Here is a 17,589-nt window from a genome sequence, read left to right as displayed (position 1 = left end):
CCCACCCTCCCGAACCCCCCCAAAATGCCTTAAATTACCTGGAGTCCAGAGCGGGGGTCCCGGTGTGATCTTTTACTCTCGGGCCTGCGGTGCGTTGTAGAAATGGCGCTGGCGCTACCTTTGCCCTGTCATATGACAGGTCAAAGGTAGCGCCGGCGCCATTTTGTTTTTTGTCCCCCGACGTCAGGAGCGTAGGAGATCGCTCCTGGACCCCCGCTGGACCCCCAGGGACTTTTGGCCAGCTTGGGGGGGCCTCCTGACCCCCACAAGACTTGCCAAAAGTCCAGCGGGGGTCCGGGAGCGACCTCCTGCAGTTGAATCATTTTGCCGTACAAAACGACCATTTTATACGGCAAAACGATGTCAGGAGCGTAGGAGATCGCTCCCGGGCCCCCGCTGGCGGGGGTCCAGGAGCGATCTCCTACGCAAAATGTGCAAAATGGCGCCGGCCGTACGGCAACACGATTCGACTGCAGGAGGTCGTTCCGGACACCCGCTGGACATTTGGCAAGTCTTGTGGGGGTCAGGAGGCCCCCCCAAGCTGGCCAAAAGTCCCTGGGGGTCCAGCGGGGGTCCGGGAGCGATCTCCTACGCTCCTGACGTCGGGGGACAAAAAACAAAATGGCGCCGGCGCTACCTTTGACCTGTCAGGGCAAAGGTAGTGCCGGCGCCATTTCTACAATGCACCGCAGGCCCGAGAGTAAAAGATCACACCGGGACCCCCGCTCTGGACCCCAGGTAATTTAAGGCATTTTGGGGGGGTTCGGGAGGGTGGGGGATTTATTTTAAAGGGTCGGGGTGGGTTTTAGGGATGTTTTAGTGTGCCGGTTTTCCCGCCCTCCCCCGATTTACGATTTACACGATATTTACAAAAACAAAACCGCAACGATCCGATTCCCTCCCCCCCCCCAGCCGAAATCGATCGTTAAGACGATCGATCACACGATTCACATCTCTAATAGATAGTTCACTATTCTTTCCTTCAGCAGTGTCTCCATTACTTTTCCCACCACCAAGGTAAGGCTAACCAGCCTGTAGTTTCCAGCCTCCTCTCTGCTCCCACTCTTGCGAAGCGAGACCACCACTACTCTTCTCCAATTACTGAGCACCACGCCCATTTCCAGGGATCTATTGAACAGGTCATAGAGCAGACCTACCTGCACATTTCTGAGCTCCCTCAGTATCCTGGGATGAACCTCATCAGGCCCCATGGCTTTGTCCACTTTCAGTTTTCCTAGCTCTTCCCATACATTCTCTTCTGCAAACGGAGATTCATCTACTCCACCACCCTCCATTTTCTTGTTAACTAGCAATGGTCCTTCTCCAGGGTCTTCTTTAGTGAACACCGAACTGAAGTATTTGTTTAATATTTCTGCCATTTCTTCATCTCTCTCCATACATTGATCCTTTTCACCTTTCTCCTTTCTCTGATGTATCTGAAAAATGGTTTGTCACCTCGCTTTACCTCTTTGGCAATCCTTTCTTCTGCTTGACTTTTTGCTTCTTGATTACTTCCTTCGTCTTCCTCAATTTCACCAGATATTCTTCCTTGTGTTCCTCCCTTTGGGATCATTTATATTTCCTGAATGCTGTTCTTTTTGCTTTTAGTTTATCAGCCACCTCCTTTGAGAACCTGATAGGTTTCTCATTTCTCTTGCTTTTGTTTACTTTTCTAACATACAGATTTGTTGACTTTGTAATTGCTCCTTTTAGTTTGGCCCATTGTTGTTCCACCTCTCTCAATTTCTCCCAGCCTTCTAGTTCTCCCTCCAGGTACTTCGCCATTTCAACAAAGTCCGTTTTTTTGAAATGCAAAACTCGGGTCTTCGTGTGACTTCTCCGTATCCTATTTGCGATATCAAACCATACCATTTGATGAATACTGGTGCTAAGTATACCTGGGCATTAGAGACATTATCCCCATTAGTGAGCACTAAATTGAGTATAGCTCCTTACCTCGTGGGTTCCATTACCATTTGTTTGAACAGAGCCCCTTGCAGGGCATCCACTATCTCTCTACTTCTGTTAGATTCTGCAGAAGGGATTCTCCAGTCTAAATCCGGCAGATTAAAATCTCCAACAATCACTTCTCCCTTCTTTCCCATTATTTGGATGTCTTCAACCAGATCTCTGTCTAGTTCTTCCATTTGATTCGGAAGCCTGTAAACCACTCAAGTAAAAATAGATGTACCATCATCTTTTTTTAGGACCCCATCTTCCTTGCAGCTCTGTCAGATAATACAAGGACTAGGAGACACTCCATGAAGTTAGCAAGTAGCTCATTTCAAACAAATCGGAGAAAATTCTTTCTGAATTCATTGCTAGAGAATGTGGTTATGTCAGTTAGTGTAACTGGGTTTTAAAAAGGTTTGATTAAGTTCCTAGAGTAGAAGTCCATAAACTGCTATTAATCAATAAGGCTTAGTAGCTTGGCATCTATTCATTTACGGACAAATTTTAATACCCTGGCGAGCGTAAATTCTGGGGTTTACGCGTGCGGCCGGGCCTTATGCGTGCTGGGCCAATATTCAAACAGGCCCGGCCACATGCGTAAACACCAGGACGAGAGTAAGTGCCGGGGCGGCCCAGGACAGCATCATTCCTCACTATTCCAGAGCTTCAAACACTGGCTGGCTGCAGGCGCATGCAAGTTACTTCAGGTCGGGCCCTGTACTAACCTGCAAAACAAAAGGTTAAAACAATATAAAAAGGGTGGGGAGGAGTGGGGAAGGGAAAGGGAGGTTAGGGTAGGGGGTAGGAAAGTTCCCTCCCAGTCCGCTCCTTAACTGAAGTGGACTGGGAGGGAACTGGGGAACGTCCTGATCTCGGCGCCGTGCAATTTCGCATTTTTCCACCCCCCCTTGCGCGCGTCCATGTGCATATGCCGGGTAGCAGCACACATGGACGCATGCGAGTATTTTTTAAAAATCTAGCCCTTAATGTTTGGGTACTTGCCAGGTACTTGTGACTTGGTTGGCCACTGTTGGACATAGGATACTGGGCTTGATGGATTCTAGATCTGACCCAGTGTGGCATATCTTATGTTCTTATGTTATTAAAAGAGGTTGCAATTGCTCCTCCTGGGATACGCATGATCTAAAGGCTCCCAGATTTCCTGAAATTTTCTATGATATTTTTCAGCTGCAACAGCTTCCCAGTCTTACTGGTGGTTTTCTCTGTATTGCCAGCTAGCCACCTACCCTCCTAGTAGGGGTAGTGCTAGCCTATTTCTCGTTGGGACACTGAGGCAGGCTAGACTCCCCTTTTCCCCACCCTTGCCTCTGGAAGTACTACTTCCACTCATCTTAGATGTGGGGTGGCCCTGGGTCTGACTTCTCTCCAGCACAGTGACTGGTGCTCCCTCATGATACAGGGGGACTGTGAACTTGCATACAGTTACAGTCCCCACAGTGCCCTCCTCTGTCTTTCTGTAGGCTTCCTGTTTATAAAGGAAATGCGGGTCAGAAAAGCAGAGGAGCAGGAGTGCCATGGGGATTGTGAGCTCATCCTTCATTTTCAGTTTAAACCGATTTTCGCACATAAATTACTGGAGTTTTCCAGAAGTGATAATCCACTTAAACCAATTTTCACCCTAATTTTAGGTCGATTAAAGAGCAGATCAAGAACAGTGGATGCAGCATTTCAAGGCCTCCAGCCACTGCTGGAAACCAGTGGGGGCATAGCACGTGTTGTGCTTCAAGTCGTCGCCCCCCCCCCCCCACACACACACACACACACACCAGCAAAAGCACTCGCCCTCCAGTGCTGCAGATGTAAAATTTCAAGTCCCACTTCCCCCACCCCGCAAGCAGCCAAAATGCCTGCTGTCTGGTGCTGCCAATGAGGTGTTTGAAGCAGGCCCTGCACAGTAGAAGCACTTCCAGGCAGGCTCCCTGGCCCCAACAAAAGCAGAAGTGCAGTGCTACACAGCAGGGAAAGCACAACAAGAGTGCTGCTGAAGGTGAGAGAAGCCTGGAAGCTTGTTGCAGTGGGGCTAGGGGAGAGAGGGGCATGCTGAGCAGGGGATGGGGGTAAAGATGGGGATGCTGCTGAGTGGGTGAATAGGAGAATCTGCTTAATGCTTCTGTCCACCAAAATAAACTTCCAATATTTACCCACAAAATAATGTCACGTTTTCCACTGATTTTCTCCTGTTTTTATTCTTCTTATAATAAACCCCTGATAAATTACCTGGAAAAATACAAAATAAATAAAAACTGAAAATGAAGGTCCCTATCATAAGGGAGTATGATTGCTGTACTGTCCAGGCGCTGCTCCCGCAGATACTGAGAACTCTCTCCAGAAACCTGGAGCTGGGTCAATGAACACTGAGATTCCAGGTCAAATCTGGACAGTTCCCACTCATATATTTCATATCTAACCATAACAACTTCTGTTTGAAGCTAAGGTCAACCTAAAAGAATCTGCAGTGCTTACTGAAGGTTTATTTAATTAAGCACCCAGAAAATATGAAACTGTTGTTTAATCTCCAGAGGACTAGATACTTTAATGAGAGCATAAATACTTGCTAATAAAATAAGATTTAAATTACTATTTATAAAAGAGTAAGCTATCAACCTCACTTAGTTCTTTAATGGGATTTTTTAAAATTAACTCACTGATCGGGGTGGCTGGCACTTTTTGCTGTGTGAAATGCAGAATTTCAGTATTTATTTTCCTTTCCTTCTCGCAATAACGTGCAGACTGTTTCCGAACTCAGAAACTATTCTTGATCAGATACAGCCATAGACATCTACATCTATAAATAATGCAATTCAAGTAGGTCCTTGGGAGTCTAGTTCTTCCCTTTAAACATGGAGCAATCGGTTATTTGTCTCTGATGGGGTGTTAGAGGGAGTTGCAGAGTCCCAAGGCCATTTGTAACCATAAGATTTATTTTGTTTCATTCATCCTCCTGAGGGCACTGCAGCGCAGCTATATCAATGGCCCACTTTGCTCGCTCGCTCTCCTTGCCTTCTCTGAGAGTGTCTGCACTGCAGTTGGCTGGCTTTCTCGTTTATTTCCATCCAGGAGGTATCTGGCAAGGGAAGGGGTGAGCATGTCATAATTAAGGACTCAGTCATTCAATGAGTGCATTTTTATGCATTGTTGAAATGACCATTCCGTAATTAACGATTATAGATTCCAAGTTGGTTATTTGGTACGCCAAGGAAAAGAATGTTATACATCTCTTCTAGTCTTTTGTAATTGAATCTTATGCCATTATGTCAGTTTGGCCTCAGGTGGTTATGCAATAGCTTAGGAAAAAAAAAAGTCAAGATAAAAGAATTACAATAGACTGCAGTTAATGTAAGAACAAGGCAATGTCTTCTCTGCCTCCAGGTGCTAAGTTTAATCTCTGATAAGTTACTAACTTATTAATGGGCTGGGGATGGATTAACTTCTATTCCTTACAAATTCTCAAGTGTTCCAGTTGTCTCTATTCTGCTTTTATTATCTGCCAAATTTGCCTTACATAACACTGCACGATTCATAAACCAGTGGAGTCTTTGTGGTCTAACTACAGCGCCCAGATGCCTCTTCTAGAATAGCCGTATATGAAATGCATGACAGTGGAGTGGATTCCAAATAAGCCAGGTTATGTTCTTGCTGATTAGTCACTGTAGAAAGGAAACTGCAGGTGCAAGAGATCTAGGTTTCAATCTTTGTAAATTCTGGAGCCAGGTGACATGATGGATTTTCCAAAAATATTTGTCCCATGGCATTTTTTTCTCATGCTGCAAAAATTATATTTGGGCTGGCTGAGGGGGATATCGGTTTCCGATCTATGGGGATTTGCTCTTGTACATAATTTCTTGAATACCTCAAAGTCTTGCAGGATACGAGCCCTAATAATCAAAGATATGAATGTAAAATCTCTGTGGACTCTTACTAAAAATTATATTTAAATCCATGCTCTAATTCAGAGTTGATATAGCCTTAGTTCCATGCCCACCCCTCACCCCTGTTTAAGTGTGACTTTTTTGTATATAACAGCCAGAGTGTATGATTTTATTTATTTATTTATTTATTTATTAGCTTTTATATACCGACATTCGTGGGTACATCATGCCGGTTTACAATATAACTGAAGGAGAAAAATACAAAAAACCAGGGGAGCAGCTAGGAAGAGAGAAGGGGCGAGAGAAGAGGGGGAAAAGAGGAAGAGGAGAAAAGGAACAGTACCTGATGGAAAAACAACCAAAGAACATAATATGTAACATTGCAAATTATACACTCATAAAGGGACTGTGTATAATCTTATACACTGTGGATAACCTTATACACTATATATAAATTATACACTCCAAAAAGCACTATATACAACAATATACATTATCTTTAACTAGTACATACAGAAGACACTATATATGACATTACAAATTATACGTTCAGAAAGGCGCTATATATAGTCTAGCAGGGTTGCTAAAGGGAAAGGTAGGGTTAAAGGACAGGGGAAGGGGGTATATAAAGGGGTATAAAAGGGGGTATATAAGGAGGTGCAGAGATGTGAGAGACAAATCGGAGTACAATTAAAGGAATAACGGGGAAGGCAATAAGTACGGTAATGACAGGGCTCTTTCTCTGAAGGAGTAGAGGGAGCAGGGGGACTACGTAGGATCCGAGTCAGGGTAGGCCATTTTAAAGAGCCATGTTTTAACCCTGGTTTTGAATTTCCGAATGCATGGTTCTAGTCGGAGCTCAAGTGGCATACCTCCAGAGGTAAGCTGAAGTGCCACTAGGTGCAAAAAGAGTTTTTCCAGGTCTCCTGGAAACAACTGACACAGTAAAAAGCTGTAGATGCTTGCCTCAGGAGAGTGCACTGTTTAGGGAATCTAAGCTCTTCTATTGCGTCAAGACTCAGACTTTGGTGTCTTACCTGCATGTTGACAAGGTACATTTCTACTGTCTGCAAAAGATTGCCAGAATATGGCAGCTTGGGTATATTTCCCACTTCAATCCAGACATTCTGATAATCCAACAGCCATGTTCTTGTGGGATCAGGGTCCCAAGCCACAAGTGTTAGATAGATATCTAGGTAATTCATCTACTGAACGGAACAATTGGATTGGGAAGAAGTGGCAGGCACTTAGTTCAATTAGAAGATATTCTTATTGCGAGTCAGCATATAGCCCTCCAGGGCTGACACTGGGAACAACTATCATTTTGTTCACTCTTAACCATCTGCAAGATGTGTCTTGTATGGAAGATTTCCTGCCTAATGCTTTTGGATAGAGTACAGAAAGACTGTGGGTTTTGCTTTAAGTTTGGGATCCTCTGTTTTAGTTTTGGAAGGAAAGATACATCTTGGGAACAGACTTTGTGTGCACTAGTGTTAGCAGAGCAGAGGGGAATCATAAAGGTGAATTTTAAAAGCCCAGCGCGTGCATCAATTAAAGGGGTGGGGCATGGGCATGGTCTGGGTGATGCATGGGCATTTCAGGACCTGACCAAGAGATATGTGCGTAAATACTTAAGCACCCTGGCACATGCTGAGGTCCCCTGCCGCATAACTATACTTCTGCTATGGATGAGGTGTAGTTTATAAAATAAAAGGATTGAGCCATTAATAAGGGGTTTAAAGGGTCAGGGGTAACTGGGGGGAATGAAGGCTATCAAACCAGGGGGTTTGGAGGACCTAGCTGTTAACTGGGTAAACTAGTGGATAAACTGGTACATTGGCAATGGTGTGGGAGCATGCCCCTTTTAAAATCTGCAACATACGCGGTAGAAGCAGGATTTGTGCACCTATGCACGCGCCCACTTAAAATTTCGCACACGTCCGCATGGCCAGGCTATTTTATAACAAGCACACTATAAGCATGCAAGTTATAGAATGGCCACATTCCTTGGTGTGGGCCAACACGCACGCGCCAATGTGCACCTGCATGCTGATTTGAAAGATATGATCCTTGCTCTCCCACCAATAGGTTCTTGAAACATATATTTTCCCCCTTCTCCCATAGAAAAGAAACTTCGAGCTTGGTTCATGTCCCTGAGATCTATGCGGGCACATAAAAGAATGGAATGTCTCAGAAGACCTGCAATGAGCACTGTAGGCTCGAGGACTTTGCATGAAAGTTTGATATAGAAAGGTATTCCACCGAGACAGCAGGCCATTTATAACTTTCTGCTATGCATACATACATGAATCTTCACATTTTCTTGGCCCTGAAGCAAGATTTGATCTCTCACTCAGATCATCAATCCTTGGTGTATCTACTACTTATCAAGAAGTCTTTCAGATTTGACAAGGTGGCAAATTAATAGGTTGTATAGGAAGAGTGTCCTCCACTAGTCTTGGAGGTCATACTTTACTAAGCATGAGCAATCCTTAAAACTCTAAGCTACAGATACAGCAAAATCTTCATACTACATTGGCTTCTCTTTAGTTTAACTTTGTTACTTTTGATTTATTTTACATTGCTTTTTATGCTGTTTATTTTGGATATGTAATGACCCCTCTGGGCTCATTACCATTGAGTGTTGGGTAAACATATTACAGTTGTAGTAGTATAAGTTTGGTAACTGGGGGGAGGCACAATTCATATACAGCCCCTCCCTTTGAGGGTGCTGAATGGCCAGCCCCCTGGGAAGTAATAAAAGCAGCTCTCCTAAGAACTCTGTGGGGCCAGTGCAGTTTGGTTTTGGAAGTCAGAGAAGGTGTTAAAGCTCTGCTTTTGTTGGTTTTGGTCTACCAAGGAACTCAAGTACCACTTGCTTGCAGTCCCTGGGCCAGGTCATGGGAGCAGCTCTTTCAGTCCACTCACTGGCTGACTGGGTTTGTTCTTGGATTGTTTTTTGGGATTTTGAAGACTTTTTCTTTGTAAGAAGCCTGTGAGACCCCTGGGTGTTGTTTGGGGAGAGGGCACAAGGAACCCTCTCCTTTGAGGGGTCCAGTATAGAGAAGATCTGCCCCTCTGCAACCTTGAGGGCAGAGATATGGGGGTGACCTGCAGCAGAGCCTTCTAGTGTTTGGACTTAGTTGGGTTTTTTGTTTTTTTTGGGACAGAGACATTTTGGGTTAGAAGATCTGGGAGGAAGAGTGTGCTGCCCCCTTCTAGTAAGGAACATCAAGAGTAGCATGTTTCAGTGGATCCTTACTATCAAGGGATGCAAGAAAAGTCAAAAGAGATTGAGAGAGTGACTTTGGATAACTGAGGGTAAGATCAATATCAAGTTACAACTGAGTACCCCCACTTGGAGTCTTCATCCCTAGAAGCGAGGAGTGTGTGATTTTGTGCAGAGACTAAGATATTACTTTTTCTATCCAGTTTGAAGGGGTTTTTTTTTCCACTCAGTTCAGGATACTCTTACCCACTTAGGATCCTCCCCAGCCCTGGAAGTTGATGGTGTCCCTAGCCTTGGAAAAAAAAGAGAGACCCTTGCACAGATGCAAAAAAGTAAGAACTATACTAGCCATCTGGGGAAAAGAATTGATATGAACTGTGCCAATTACCATTCTGAATACAACTTCAGTAGAGTTTGTTTTTTTTTGGCACTCACCCTAGTCTCCAGTGGTGTTCATTGGGCTACCACATCCTTCAGAAGGGACAGAATCTGTATACCTCTCTCTGGAAAAATGAAAGTGTCATCCCTGCTCTGTAGGTTCCCCCCCAAAGTAAAAGAACCAGGCCTTGGAGAAGGAGGCTGTGTGAAAGAGATTGAGCTAGCCTTGGTCCCCAAAGAAAACCCAAATTACTTTATGGCCCCCATCAGCATTAAGGGACTATTAGAAGATGGGGGTTACATATATTTATTGTCAGGTGCTCTGGACAGATTGCTCTATACACAAACACATTATGAATTTCTTTCTTCCTGGAAACTAGGCTGGGATATTGTAACACTCCAACATCAGAACATTTGGGAGCTTAAACAAAAAGGGGCAGATTTTCAAAGGGGTACGCGTGCAAGATACATGCATACCCCCCCCGAAAACCTGCCCCAAGCTCCCCCTGCGCGCGCAAGTCCGGGGGCTTTCCTGGGGGGCGTGTTGCGGCGGCGCACCATCCAGGGGCAGGGTCGCGGGTGTGGTTCCGGCCCAGGGCATTTCAGGGGCGTGGCCGAGGCCTCCGAAACTGCTCCCGGGACAGGGAATCACGCACCGGCCAGCTGGCAGCCTCAGGCAGACGTAACTTTTCAAACAAAGGTGGGGGGGGGGTTTAGATAGGGCTGGGTCGGTGGGTTAGGTAGGGGAAGGGAGGGGAAGGTGCGGGGGGGGGTGGAAGGAAAGTTCCCTCTGAGGCCGCTCTGATTTCGGAGTGGCCTCGGAGGGAACGGAGGCAGGCTGTGTGGCTCGGCGCGCGCAGGCTGCTGATTTTGCACAGCCTTGTGCGCGCCGACCCCGGATTTTAAAAGATACGCGCAGCTACGCGCGTATCTATTAAAATCCGGCGTACTCTTGTTTGCGCCAGTCGCGCGAACAAAAGTACGCACAGGCGTACTTTTTAAAAATCTGCTCTAAAGAGAAAGAAATATGGGGAAGTATCTTATAAATCAAATATTAAAAGTATTGGACATGATAAATGATAAAATAAGGGCAACCAAAAGAGATTGTTACTGCATCAGCAGTGCATGGAAAAGAGGGGAGAAAAGAATAGAACCACCTAGCTTATAGCACCAGCACATAGACAGGAAGACTTTCCCAAAGTGATCAAGGATCCACAAATGCCTGCTTAAAGAGATAAGCATCCAAGACTCTGCTGAGGTTGCTCTGAGTAGAAAGTCTAGGGAAAAAGAGGCAAGCGCACAGACACACATGCTCAGTTCCAGTTTATTTTACCTTGCCCTGAATCCCAGTCTGATTCTAGAATTCTCCTGAATTCTCCTAACTAAAATATTGTGGTCAACATGTTTTTCACTTCGATAAGTAGCAATGAAAGTCAAAAAACAAGTTAACATAGTAAATAAGGGAAAGTAAAGACCAAAATGGTCCATCCACTCTTCCCAGTGCTGTTTAGAGTTGTAACCTTTACTCCATGCAGGTTACCCCCAATTCATTCCTGGAAGCAAAAAGCAGTTATATCACTGCCGATATGGGTTGAACTGCCAGTCTGTGCAGGCTGCCCGGTGCTTTAACAACATCCTCTGTTTCCAGGGATCCCACTTTTTTTTTTAAAGTCCAATACTGTTTTTGTCTCCACCAATTCCTCCGGAAGGGCATTCTAGCATCCACCACCCTCTCTATGGAAAGCTACTTTCTGACATTGTTTCTGAGCATATATCCCTTGGAGTTTTATACCATGATCTGTAACTCTACAACTTCTTTTCCAATAGAAAAGGTTTACTTCTTGAGCATTTATACCTTTCAGGTATTTAAATATCTGCATCCTATCCCCCATCTCTCCTCTCTTCCTCATTATGGTCCTTCACTCTCATCTCATAGTGCTTTTGGTGTAGATCCTGAATCATTTTGGTTGCATTTCTTTAGACCGTCTCTAGCCTCCCTTTGTCCTTTCTGAAGAGCAGCCTTCAGAAGTAAATACAGTACTCTAGGCAAGGCCTCACTAGCAACCTGTAAAGAGGCACTATCTCTTCTCTTTTTATGCCTCTCCCTATGCAACCCAGCATCCATCTGGTTCTGGCCACCGTCTTATCCCACTGTTTCACTCTCTTGAGATCATCAGGCACTGTCACTCCAACATCCCTCTTCTGGTCAGTGCACATCAGCTCTTTACCAGCTATCACATATCACTCCCTCAGATTTCTGTACCCCAGGTTCATTACTCTGGAACTTTTGGCATTGAAACTTTAATTTCCAAGCATTTGACCACTCTTCAAACATTCTTAGTTCATTTCTCATTCTGTCTACTCCCTCAGAGGTGTCCACTCTGTTTCAGATCTTTGTGTCATCGCAAAAAGGCAAATATTTCCTTCCAACTCCTCCGCAATATTACTCACAAAGATATTGAACAGAAGAAATCCCTGAGGCATTGCACTAATCACTTTTCTCTCCTCAAGTGCTAGGTGATGACTTTATATTGGACTGATGTAATTTAATGCAATAAAAAAGTCTCGCCCACGACTTGTTTGTTGACCTTTTTTTCCAAAAGTCACTCAAAGGCCCTCCTACATGCTTCAAAGTTCTAATATAAATTATGTCAGTTTATCAGGCTTAAAACTGCAGTCTTTGTGAGTTGAGAGACCTTGTGATAGGCCAAACAAAAAGGATGCTGTAATATATGAGCCTTCAAGATCTCACAGGCCCCTTCAGGGGAGATCTCAAAAGATCATGAATTACATCTTTTCTGTAAATCGTATCTCAAATTACAAAGACTCCATTTGTCTTCAGAACCAATATAGTCACTAGAACTCTAATACAAAAACAGAAATCTAAGTTAAGATTGTGGCAAAATTGGTTGTGGGTAGTATAGTATATTTTATTTTAAAGCAAGGTCATTTTGATGCTCACAAGCTTCAGTTCACAGGGAATTTCACTTTTTCAAGGCACTGGATATGGACATTGTGTGACTCCTAGACTTCACATAGATAGTTCCGTTACATGGAGAAAGAACTTGAATATGGAAATGTATTCAGCAGAGGGTACATATACAGGCTGATATGTAACAGTACCACGATAAAAAAGTCAAACCAGTAAATACATTCATAATTAAACTTGATTTTTTAACTAAACAATACAACTGGACCTGCCTAGTAACTCTGCCCCAATTTTTGTATGAACCATAATGCACCTTCCTGAATTACTTGTGGCACCTTTGATTGGACCAGCGTAAGAATATTCCAAAGATGTGCACACATGAGCATTCCAGACCACACAGGTTCCTCTACCAGATGTGCAATCTCAGATCTCATTCCCCAAGGGACACTGTACTTTCCATAGGCAAACTCACATACCAAGAGGGATGCACTTTTGCTCAAACAAAATGGGAAGGCTTAATATGTTTTGTTGCATTTTGTTTTTAAGACAAAACAAAAGAAAAATGAACACAATTTCTTATGTTTTTCTTTTGTTTCATTTCAAGAAGCCACCAGCCCCGGAAGCACTAACTCCACCACCACCACCACCACCACCACCACAAAAAAAAAAAAATCATTGCTCGCACAACAAAACTTGAAAGGTTACTAGAGAGGTTTCTCAGAATAGGGTTGTCAATCTTTAGGAATGTTGTATTGATGGGCTATGGTAGTAGTTGGGCTGGATAATTTGCTTAGTTGTTATTTCTTCTTCTGTTGAGGTCTATATACTGATTGGTCAAAATACAGAATGCCTTTATATTTTGTTTCTTAAGTTTTATTGTTTTTAACCTTTTTGTTTGATTCATGTGTTTATTTGATTCATATGTTTGATTCATATGTTTGTTTGATTTCTTCCCCCTTAACTTCTCCTCCCCTAAACTCCACAAAGCAATTGTAATATAGTTTTTGTTTCACTCTCTTATTAAAACCTTTCCTAGGTCTCCTGACCCTCTATATTTTTCTACTCTCCCCCAGTTCCTCTACACCCCTGTTGCATGTAACTGTATTTTTCTCTCTTAGTTCAATGTATTACCCCTCTGTTACCTGTAAACCGATGTGATATGTCTATGAACGTCAGTATATAAAAGTTTTAAATAAATAAATAAAATAAATAAATAGGTCAAATCTTACCTGATTTACTTTTTGGTAAAACCAATAAAGAGATTGAAATTAAAAACTGAACGGTTGAAGCCACTCTCTTTCTGGGCCTAATAGCAAATGACTGGCCATGAGCTTAAATAAGCTGGAATCACTGAAAACTAAGACTACTATGAGCCTGAATTACTGAGTAATAAGTAAGCCATGAGCCTAGTAGAGCTGAAAAACCCAACAAAAGGAAAACCCTCCCACCAAGGAAGGAAAGCCTAAGCATAGTGGTGGATCTGAAGGCAGAATAGGGTCTTGCAGGAGAATGGGGACCTCAGAGGCAGGTCAAGAGGTGGAGCTGGGTCCCCCAAATGGGTACAGACCCCAGGAGGTGGAGTTGTGTCCCCTAGGAAGGAGGTCATGGACCCCAGCGGCAGACCAGGAGGTGGCATTGAGTCTACCAAGGAGAGCAAGACCTGTCAGTGGAGCAGAGGAGATGGCAGCAGTTTAGACACAATGGATCCTTCTCCCCCTCCCCCTGACCAGCAATGCCCACCAGCCCAGTTACATCTTTTTATATGGGCGAGACTTGGATAAAAGAGGAAGGATAATAATAATACTTGATTAAGTGGGAATGCAAGAGTTCCCTTCTATTCTATAGGATGGTATACTGTGGAGACCAACAACCCCAAATAGCCAAATATTAAATGTTCTTGCTATCTTGAAGGAATGTATATAGTTGTGTGGCCTTAGACTAATAACCACAATTAGATAAGTGTGCTGTTTGATATCCTGTTTGCAACATACAGAATCATGCAGAAATGTATATTCATACAGTCTAATAAACCTGTATATATTTGAACATACTGCCAGCCTTGTTCACAGTCCTATTTGTTTTCCTGGGGTGACGGGTGAGAAATCCCACCCACTAACACCTTCTTCCACCAAGTGACAAGAATGGGAGGATCGAGGAAGTCTGCCCTAAGGGGACTCCTGCCAGGTTGGTCAAGGTAAGTGGTCAAGGGCGCGTAACAAAAATAAAAATAAAATGAAAAAAAATCAAACTGCACACCACTAATGAGGGGGAAGCTATTGACATCTGTAGAGATAAATTATGGAGGTAACAGACTAAAAACCTTCTACAACATGTGCCACCCTCACAATGCAAGCAAGCCGAGAGGTACAACGTGAGGAAAGAAAAGAACTGTAGCAAAAAGAGAAGAGAGAGTTTAAGGAGATTAGAGCAAAGGCACAGAGGAAATCGCTGTCAATGTGCAAGAGCCTCTAAGTATGAAATTTAATGAGAGATGTACAATTATTCTATGCTTCCCAAAAACAAGGACAGATAATAGGATCATAGTATAATAAGGAGGTGGAGAAGTAGAAATAAACTATGGGCCTTATTCACTAGGGCTCTTCTATTCTGTGACTATGGGGGGAAATAAGCTTAGAGTATCAGATCCTAAAGGGATGATAAAAGGATTGGGCCAAAGTTTTACCATGCTATTTGTGCATTTTTTTTTCACTTGCGTCTTTCTTCTTCATGGGTTTTGCCTAGCACCAAATTTATGCATTAAACAAAACATTCTATTTCTAGTTTGCATAAATAATATGATTTGTGTAATATTTACAGAATTATTTTTGCACAATCTTCTAAAGCATTGCAAATTTAACAAACAATTTTTGTTTTCCATAGTAAATAGTAAATGATAGCAGATAAAGACCAAATTGGTCCATCCAGTCTGCCTAATAAGTTGCTTAGGATAATGATTGCCACTCCGTGCAGGTTACTCCTATGCATTCTGTTAAGGGTAGTAATTGTTACTTTGTGCAGGTTGCCCCCATGCGGAAATGTAACACTGGAAGTTAACATAAGTTACCCCATTTCGGGGGCAAGATGGCCACCGAGTAGGACGCCACAGTAGAGCTCTCCCTGCGAGGTATTTTCCTCCTCCTGAATTTCTTAAGACATTTTCATGCCTCATACAAAAAGGAAAGGGAAATTAAGGGGATTGAGTGCTGTCTCACCTCTCTCAGATCCCCTTCAACCCCGCATCAAGGGGTTCTTTGTGGGAGCCGCAACTTCCTCACCAGAGGGCTTGGTTGCTGGAGGGATGATGCTGGAGCGTGCGCCGTCCCCCCTGACCTTCGACACCACTCTGAGCCTGGGGGCGCCAAGCAGGCCTGCTCACCCTAGACAGACGGAGGGGCTTTCCATAATGCCGGCAACGGCAGAAACCTCCCTGGGTTTGTTGCAGGGAGAAATGATGCCAGAGCAACGGAGTGAGATCAGAGAGAGCATCGAGGGATCTCAGGGAGAGCCACGATTGATTATTACTACAGATTCAGATATAGCACCGGCTTCTCTGATGGAGGAACAACGGATAGCTGATTTCCTCTCAAGGTATGGGTTCGAGTTCAGGCACGAAGGTGGAAATGGGAGGTGCACAATTAGAGGCTGGGACTTCTGGGCAAAGATTACTACGACCTGTGGAAATATCCTTAGAGGGGATTTGGACAGTTTTAAAATCAATAGAATCCTCAATATCTTCACTCTCACAAATAACTATGGAAACAAAGAATCTGACTGTTGTTAATACAAATTTGATATCTACTTTTAAAGAGAAAGTCGATAATCTGGAAAATAAGGTCTCCAATTTGGATAAAATACAACTAAAGCTTGTCCAGTCGGATTCACTATGCAATAGGGGACTGGAGAATATTGAGAATGCTCTGAGGTCTCACAACCTTAGAGTGTTGAATTTCCCAGTTATAAACATGATTTCTCCCTTGGAAATGTTTAAACAGTATATTCAGCAAATCTTGAAAATCCCGCAGTCAGCAATGCCAGCAATCACGAAGGCTTATTACCTCCAGCAGGCAGATCGGGTGGAAGGAGAAGTTATTAGACAAACATCAATGTTGGATATCTCACAGATACTAGAGATGTCACAAGAAATGGAAATTAATCAAAGCAGATCACTTTTGGTTTCATTCGCATTTTTGTCCGACCATAATAATGTTTTGAAATTTTTCTTTAGAAACCGTCAATTTCCTTTTTACGGCCATAAGATTTGGATATATCCAGATGTGATTAAGTCAACACAATTACGTAGAAAAAGTTTTCTCACTTTGGTGCAGATTTTAAAACCTGCGTGCAGGCACAGATTTGTTCGCGCAACCCGGCGCGAACAAATCTACGCCCGATTTTATAACATGTGTGCGCAGCCGCGCGCATCTTGTAAAATCCAGGGTCGGCGCGCGCAAGGGGATGCACAATTGTGCAACTTGCACGCGCCGAGCCACGAAACCTGCCTCCGTTCCCTCAAGGCCGCTCTTCAATCGGAGCAGCCTCAGAGGGAACTTTCCTTCCGCCCCCTCACACCTTCCCCTCCCTTCCCCTACCTAACCCGCCCCCAGCCCTACCTAGAACCCCCCCTTACCTTTGTTGAAGAAGTTATGCCTGCCGGCGCCAGCGGACAGCAGGCCCGTGATCTCGGGCACAGTGGCAAATGGCCGCTGTGCCTGGAGGCTCAGGCCATGCCACGCCCCTGGACCGCCCCCGCCCCTTTTTGCAAGCCCCGGGACATACACGCATCCCGGGGCATACGCAGGGGCAGCTTTTCGGGGGTTATGCGCATATCTTACGCACGTAACCCTTTGAAAATCTGCCCCTATGCGTGCTGAGACATCCAAATAGGAGCTAGATTCAACTTGAGATACACATGTAAATGTTGTATAAGATACTTAAATACAAATTATGTATTCTTCGAGCCCGATCAGCTTAAAGCTTTTCTTTCTGTGCACACCCATATAGGTTCCACCGGGGCTTCGGCATAGATATAAGTTGGGCACTACTCGACGTAACCATTACTGTAAAAAAAAATGTATTTTCATTTTCATTGATTAGACGCTTCTATTTTCTGCTCCCCCTATATTTCTTATAATTTTGGTGCAAGTATTGTAAAAATTTATAAGGTATGTTTTCCTATCATGCACACATTTTTCTATTCTTGTGATAAATAT

The sequence above is a fragment of the Rhinatrema bivittatum genome, chromosome 4 (assembly GCF_901001135.1).
Source record: "Rhinatrema bivittatum chromosome 4, aRhiBiv1.1, whole genome shotgun sequence".
NCBI lineage: Eukaryota > Metazoa > Chordata > Amphibia > Gymnophiona > Rhinatrematidae > Rhinatrema > Rhinatrema bivittatum.
Note: the sequence above shows the minus strand (reverse complement) of the source record.